General features: G+C 49.6%; 1 long non-coding RNA gene across 1 annotated transcript; it reads left to right on the forward strand.

The window, feature by feature from the left end:
* Nucleotides 1-5,135: 5,135 nt before the first annotated feature.
* LOC125524871 lies at nucleotides 5,136-6,680 on the forward strand. The gene is made up of 3 exons (XR_007291001.1): nucleotides 5,136-5,277; nucleotides 5,549-6,144; nucleotides 6,231-6,680. It is a non-coding gene; the product is annotated as an uncharacterized LOC125524871 (long non-coding RNA).
* Nucleotides 6,681-8,233: the final 1,553 nt, after the last annotated feature.

The following is an 8,233-nucleotide window of genomic DNA, read 5'->3' on the forward strand; positions in this document are numbered from 1 at the left end:
GCTCCGTGCAATGGCGATCCGCTTTCTTCTTGAAACGGTGTTGAGCTCGAAGCATCTGCTCGTGGAGGCGCGTGGTGTGCGCACCCCAGTCCCACTGCGTGTTCTGTCCGTCCGTCTGGGGGTGGTAAGCCGTAGAGTACAGCAGCTTGGTGCCCGCGGCCGCGAACAGCTCACACCAGAGCGCGCTGGTGAAGACACGGTCGCGGTCCGAGACGATCGAATTGGGCATGCCGTGGAGCTTGACGACATTGTCCCAGGATGCGCGCTACCTTGGTGGCATTGAAGGGATGTCGAAGAGGGATGAAGTGGGCGAACTTGGTGACGCGATCCACGACCACCATGATGGAGACGTACCCTTCCGACGTCGGTAGTCCCTCGACGAAGTCCATCGTCAGCTCCTGCCATGGTACTGTGGGAACGGGCAGGGGAGCCAGGCGGCCAGCCAGTAGTGCTCGTGCTTGGCCTGCTGGCATACCATGCACTGCTTGACATACTCATCCACGTCGCACTTCTGTCCCGGCCAAATGAAGAGCTTTTTGACGTGCTGGTGAGTGGCGGTGATGCCCGAGTGGCCACCCACCCCGCTGTTGTGGAACGCGCTGATGAGCTTGGTGCGGAGCGCCGTGTTGCTGCCGATCCAGAGCCAGTCCCCGCGGCGAATCAAGCCCTTGTGCAGCTCAAACCCCTCCTTGTCTGGACTGTGGATGGCGAGGCGGGACAGCATCTCTTGTGCGGTGGCATTGGTCGCATACGAATTGGCGACCTCTTGTACCCAGGCCAGTTGGCAGAGGGAGAGCGCGGCCATGCTCAGAGCAGCGCCCACCCGGGACAGGGCGTCCGCCACGCCGTTCTCTGCTCCGCGCCTGTACTGAAATCAGGGGCGGAGACAGGGGGGGGGGGGGGGGGGGGGGGGGGGGGGGCGAGCAGGGGCTAGACCCCTGCCAATCACTCGCCCCCCTCAACGGTTTGTAGCAGGCTATGTAGCAAATGGCCGTAACTAATTGCATCATTAGCCCATATAAAAATTATTCATTGATCCAGCCACACCGAATTTTGCCTCTGCCGCCGTGGCCCGTGGGTGTCGGCGTTCGGCGTTTAACATTGCTGCGGCGGCCATATATCCACTGGTCGCCACGATGACAACTCCGTCCACCAGTCTACACTATGGTCCGCTGTCCGCATACGACCAGATGCAGTCGGATCAGATCAGAAGAATACAGCTAGAGGCCGGTGACTATTAATTATTACTCGTATCTTCTTTCCATTTTTTGATCCATGGCATTGCATTTGTCTGGTCAATTAGCATTGCATTTGCGCATTTTTGGATCCATGGCATGAGTTATTTGACGTGTCACAGTGGTGGTTTTATTTATTTGTTTTGTAGTCTTTTCAGTTAACAACGGGGTCAATTACCATCAACTTGCCCATTTTCTAGCTGGGTGTTTGCAATCATCTAGAGCTAAAAACCTTCTCTTAACTTACCGATTTGACGGGTGGATAATTCCAAACAAGAACTACTTACATACTTAATGGTTTATACATTTCTATGGTTAGTCATAAGTCTTCCAGTGTCAGCCACAACAACCGAACAAACTATTTTGTCTATGAAACTAGTCAAGACACGTTTTTGAAACAAAACGAATATGATTTTCGTCGACATTGCATGATTGCCTATATTGGTAAGGAAATAGCAATTCACATTATCAACTTGTAATGCTGGTGGTCATTCTAGAGCTCAATTTAAGTCAACAGAAATGTAACATTGTTTTGTAATTTCAAACGGATGTTTATATGATCTCTCACCAAAGCCACCATGAGACCTAATATATTGTGATATTCCATGACTTCTACGAACATTAGCTTTTCGACCCCCTCATATTCAAATCCTGGCTCCGCCCCTGCAGCGCGGCTCTCTCTCTCTCTCTCTCTCTCTCTCTCTCTCTTCTTTATGTCAATTTCCTGTCATCGCCACAAGGAACCGAGCAACCGAGCGAAGCACAGTGGACACCATGCTGGACAAGAGAATAATGGAGCAAATAAAGCCAAAACGCCATAGTTTCATAGCTAGGGAATCTCAAAAGGAACAGCAGTGTCCTACGACACCAGCCCATATTGCTGCACTCTTTAGTTTACCCGTTTGTCCAGTGTCGAACCAAGGCCAGAAATCCCCACCTCGATGCCCATGGCATGCAATTGGCACGCCCAATTGGTGTTGGTGTTGTACATCATCACAAGGCCGCGGATTAATCAAGCGAAAATCGCGATGGTGTTGTACGGGTTTAGCACCGTACCGCATTGTAATCGTGACATTGCAGTTGCAGAGTGGTCGTTGCTATAAAAGCAAGCAGGCAAACACACATTCAAAATGACCATGGATAGTGACGGGGTAGATGCTTCTCGCTGAGAAGAGGCGCTCGCTCGGCAGCTAGCGTTGCTCGTGGGTCTGCATGCACATCTGCATGCGATGTGCATGGCCGGCGTACGTGGCGGGACCCAATGCGTGTCAATTCATGTGAAAAAACAGGAGTCGCGTCGATGGCCCTGTTTGGATCCTCTAACACAGTTAGAGTTAGAGTTATTTTCTAACCCACTCTAATTCAAATAAGCACCTCTTCACCGGAATAGTTGAATTAGATGAAACTAACCCACTCTAACCCTCCCTATTTGGATACTTTTAGGTTATGTGAACCTTCAACTAACCCAAACTAGCTCTAACCCCATGATCCAAACAAGGCCGATGTCGACATAAAACACCATGGCCACATGCCTAGCTCTTGTAGGTATAGTACAGAGAAGAATCTCGCCTCTCTTTAGAGCATCTCCAACAGCCGCGTCGTAAAATTGTCCATTTTAACGCGCGCAATCGGTAGAGTGGCTCCAGCGGGCGCGTAAAAACCGCGTGTGCGGCACATCTAGTTCAGCACGCGGGCCGAAACTCCATGGCGCACTGCTTATTTGCTGCGTCCGCTTCCACGCGTTGGACTCTCGCGCGCTTGCTCGCAACTCGACCCCCCATCCAGTCGCGGCGCCGCCGCCGCCCGCGCCACCCAGCGACCGTTCCGGCGCTTTCCCGGCCTATCCCCGCGCCGCGGCGGCTTCCTTCGCCCCCTCTAGTCACCGCCGCCCCTCGTGCGCGTCCGTCCTCCGACGAACAGCGTCCGGGCGCTCGCTGCCGCTCGGCGCCCGCAAGGTGTTCGATAAAACGCCTACAAGGTATGTATTGCTCAAACTTCATGAATTTGGTGCATGTTGATTGTAGTTTTTATAGCATAGTATTGAACAGTGTAGATGAGTTTGTCGTATGATTCTTCCGAAGAAGAATTTGATATGGAAGAGGAGGATGATCTTGCAATGATCTTCGCTATGCACATCAATAAAAAACCAAAGCACGGTGGTTCCGCTATGGGTTGGCAGAAAATTTGGAGGGATAGGATCGATGCCCACAACTGATTGATCAGGCATTATTTTGCGGAGAATCCCACATACCCCGAGTCATATTTTCGTCCCCGTTTTAGGATGAGCACCGAGTTGTTCAGGCGCATTGCAGAGAAACTAGTGAGCCATGAACAATTTTTTCAACAAAGGAGGAATGCCGCCGGAGAGCTCGGGCATAGCACCTTTCAGAAGGTGACAGCTGCTTTGCGTATGTTGGCATACGGTATCCCGGTTGATCTAGTTGATGTTCACTTGGTTATGGGTGAGAGCCAAGACATCATGTGTGTCAAGCGCTTCGCGGTCGGAATTGTGCAAGTGTTTGGCCAGGAGTATTTGAGATCTCCCAATGCCGAAGACGCCGCAAGGCTATTGGAGATGAACAAAGCTCGCGGCTTCCCTGGTATGCTTGGCTCAATAGATTGCATGCGTTGGAGTTGGAAGACTTGTCCAAAGGCATGGCATGGGCAATTTCACGGCCAAAAAAAGGGTTCCACAATAATTCTTGAAGCGGTGGCCGATCAAGAGACTTGAATTTAGCATGCATTCTTTGGAATGACTGGATCTTTGAATGACATCAATGTTGTCAACCGGTCACCACTGATGAATAAGATTGCAAATAGCGATTTGCCACCGGTGCAGTTTGTAACAAATGGCCGTACATACAACTATGGCTATTATCTAGCGGATGGTATCTATCCAAAGTGGCAAACCTTTGTGAAGCCGTTGAAAAAGCCGGAAGGTAAGAAAAATCTTGATTTCCACAATGCTCAGGCGGCGGCTAGAGAAAATGTGGAGAAAGCTTTTGGGATGTTGCAAGCCCAATTTGCTATTGTGAGAGGACTGGCCAGATTTTGGGGTCAAAAAATGCTTTGGTACATCATGCACGCTTGTGTGATCATGCACAACATGATCATTGAGAATGAGCGTGGTCAAGATGTAGACTACTCTCAGTATGAGCTGTTGGGACATCCCGTGCGAGTGTGACGGAGGGCTGAAAGGGTGGCCCGTTTTGTTGCCTCCTATCATACCATTCGACGTCCCGCAGCGCATGATGATCTTCAGAAAGATCTCATTGAGGAGTGGTGGGCATGGAATAAACGACAAAGAGCATCATGATTTGTGCGTTCGATATTGTATTGTTGAACTATTTGTTGTGTTTTGAGTTGTAATAACGAAATTGAACTATTTATTGTTGATTTTTTCTGTGCTTGAGCTTTTTGCTTCTGTTTTGAAATGCACATGTTGTTTATGTGAGAGTCGCGCGCTGCATTTTTGCACGCGTAGTTATTTTAGCGCGGCTGCTAGAGCCAGCGCTGCCCGCCGTGTCAAACCAGACAATGAACATGCGGCAAAGTAATTTTTAGCGCGCGGCGTGTTCGACGGCTATTGGAGATGCTCCTACGGGCACGGCACGCGCCAGTTGAATCAAGGCCACAAATTTCTCACCTCGATCGATGCCATGGCAATTGGCGCCGTAAAATTCAACAGCGCATGCAGTTCCATGGTTGAACAGAAGAGCAGCGACGCACGTTATCTGACAAAGGTATGTGAAACTCAACCAATGCTTGGTATAATACAGTACTTAAGAGTGGCACATCAGAGATCTCACTCCTTGTCTGGGCACCTTCCTTGCTTGCTTCCGCCTATAAATAAGTGGCCATCTCATCTTCCTTGCTTGTCTCGCAGACAAACACGCCAGTTCCACGACTTCCTCGCGCCACTCTTTCTCGGTCCGCCGGTCTCCTCCGGAGAGCTCGCCCTCACCACCACGCCGCCGCCTCCTGGTCGCTGGACTGGACGACGCCTCCGGGAAGCTCCTCCCGCCTCCACGCCTAGTCACAGGTTCCTTCCTTCTTACCCCGCTTCTTTTTTTTTCAAATCGGCCGGCGAACTGGCGCCCATCCACGGGGTGGTGCTGGTGCATGCTCTCTCTCGCTCCACACGACCCGACCACGGTCTCTCGCTCTCTCCACAGGACCCGCCCACACGGTCTTCCCGGCGAGCAGCGGCGGCCAGCAAGCCCACCCAGGCGTCGAGCCCTGCCTCTTCCTCTTTGCTTGCTCTTCTACGTCTCGCATTTCCTATCACTGACTAACTTCCTACGACCAAACAGGCCGTGAATCCAACGCCGGTCGAAGATGTCGTCGCATCCAGGCGACCTGCAGCTCATGGACGGCCCAGTGCTCATCCAGCACGGCGACAAGGACGACCTGCTTATCGACGTCCCGGAGCCCGTCCAGCAGGACGACGATGACGACGACAAGGACCACCTGCTGCTGGCCCGGACCAAGAGGTGGATAAAGGAGATGCAGGTGGGGCTGATGCTGCTGGCGACCATCCTGGCGTCGCTGGCCTACCTGTCCGCCCGTACCCCCCGGGCGGGTTGTTCTGGAGAGAGGACAAAGCCGGGCCATACCCATACGGGCACGACGCCGGCGACCCGGTGCTGCCCGGCCATCCCATTTTCAAGTCGCTTAGCACCGTGGCCTTCCTGACCTCACTGCTGCTGGTCTCCAGCGAGTGCTTCTACCGAACGTGGGACAGGGTGGCAGGGCTGCTGCTCCTCGCTCTCCTCGACCTCGCCTGCCTTGTTGGCGCCTACGTTGTCGGCGCCAGTCCGAATGGCTGGGGCTGGTTCATCATCGTCGTATTCCCCTGCACCGTCGTCGCCTGCAGTTTCCTCTTCTTCTCCGTCCCCTTCATCGGACGGTATGTAAACGTCTGATATACGCCCAAATCGATCACGTTGCCTGGTTTCTCTATGATATATACATAGCGCTGCAACGTTTCTACAGGGTAATATGGATGCTACTGCGGTTCCTGCGTCGTCTCGCCAGGCTCTGGTGGTGACCAGAATGGAGAGAGCGGCAAGGAGCGGGCGCTGTGGGTCATCTTCCGGCCATTCCTCGCAGATCAAGTCGTAGGCATCGTTCGCTGCTAGTAATCTACATTATTCTCTGGCTCGGCAATGGCTCTAGGATTAGTGCAATCGTATGTTGTCGTAGTAGGATCTAGTCCATGTAGCTAAGAAGCGAATGTCTGTCTGTACGTAGATGATCAAGGGTGCCACCCCGGTCTGTTTTAGTGGTTATTATTGTACCGTACGATGTTGGCTTCAGCAAATGTCCGTCGTAGAAGAACGAGTAAAATGCATGACTAGCTTTAACAAATAAGCAATGTTGTGTTGGAGATGATTCAGTATTGATGATAATAGCTAGCTAGCTAGCTAGCTAGTGGCCGATCTTTTGTACTCCCTCTGTAAATAAGTATCAGAGCGTTCAGATGTGTTTACTATTTTACTGTGCACTGCTGGGTTCAGCGGTGCAAATGGCCCGGTGTAGAACAATGGCACCAATATATAGCTACTGTTTACTGTTTTCGCCTCATAATTAACATGAGTTCTCCTTTCGCTCTCTCTCCTAACCTGCAAATTTGGCATGCCTTCTCTCTCCAGTCTTTGCATGCAGCATAAAAAACTCGCCATGCACACACAATCTCTCTTCGCCTTTCACTACCTCGCCATCACTCTCTGTCTTTTACTTCTCTCCTTTTTTTTCCCTTCAATTCCTGTTTCCTGACATGCGTTCGTTTCTGTTTCCTGACTAGCTTTTGATCACAGAGTGCTCCGGTTAATTTTGCCATGACAATTGGCACGCCCAGTTGTTGTTGGTGCTGTACATCACCACAAGCCAACAGATTAATCAAGCGAAAATCACGATGAGCTGCACTGTTTTGTTATCGTGACATTGCAGAGTGGCCGGAGACTGGTTTTTCTACCGTGCATGGTAGATCCCGTGCATGTACCCACCGTTCCATTGTTGTGTCGGGATTTGTGCCAGCAGAATATGTAAATCAATTAAATATACTTTTTACTTATTGATGCAACGTTGACACCCGACACAATGATTTCTCTTTCATAACATTTCATCACGTGATGTTCCCTAGTTTCAACAACGAAGTCAGATTTCTCAGCAAGTCAGCCCCATCTAAATTTTAATTTATATTTTGTTGAAACAATTGTTTTTATTCAATAAGATCTTCAAAACAATAGTACTACCGAATATGTTTTTTGAATATTATTTCTTTAAACACTCAAATGTATTATTTTTATATTGACATTACTTTTTTTAGAGGTTCATCATGTTTCATACTGCACTATCAAATATGTATCCTGTAAATTTGATTTTTTGTAATATGAGAATACTAATGTTCTGTTATGCTTATCATGGTTTTGAACATCTCATACAAATTTAATCATGTTTAAATTTGTCGAAACATATTCAATATTGGGCTTGTTTCGAAGATATAATCAAAAGGAAGATCCATGTTCAAATGGACTATTTTTCTTTGATTTATTTTATCATATATAGCTGTCCCAAGTTTAGGATTGAAAATAAAATGCATGTATTGGTGAGTCGGAGAGATAACTCACTCTGTGTGCATGCCGTGTGAGAGGAAAAAGAATGAGAGAGAATGTGGAAAAATTAGTACAGCATTTACTCTAGAGAATAAAAAAATACTACTAGTCAGTTTGCATGCCTCCTAATCTTAAACCAAGTTGACGGTTGATTCACGCACGGGAGAACTGCTTTTCTCAGAGTGGCCGTTGCCCCCCCCCCTCCCCGGTTTTGACCTGGTCAACCGAAGTGTATGATCTCTTCATTCCTCTCCTGTTTTATCCTTGTGTTAGGGCATCTCCAACATGGACCCCAAAATGCCCGCAAACGTCATGACCGATGTGTCCGAACGTAGTTTGCCATCAAACACGGTATTCCATTGGTCCGTGGACGCGTTTGAT

The sequence above is a fragment of the Triticum urartu genome, chromosome 7 (genome assembly GCF_003073215.2).
Source record: "Triticum urartu cultivar G1812 chromosome 7, Tu2.1, whole genome shotgun sequence".
NCBI lineage: Eukaryota > Viridiplantae > Streptophyta > Magnoliopsida > Poales > Poaceae > Triticum > Triticum urartu.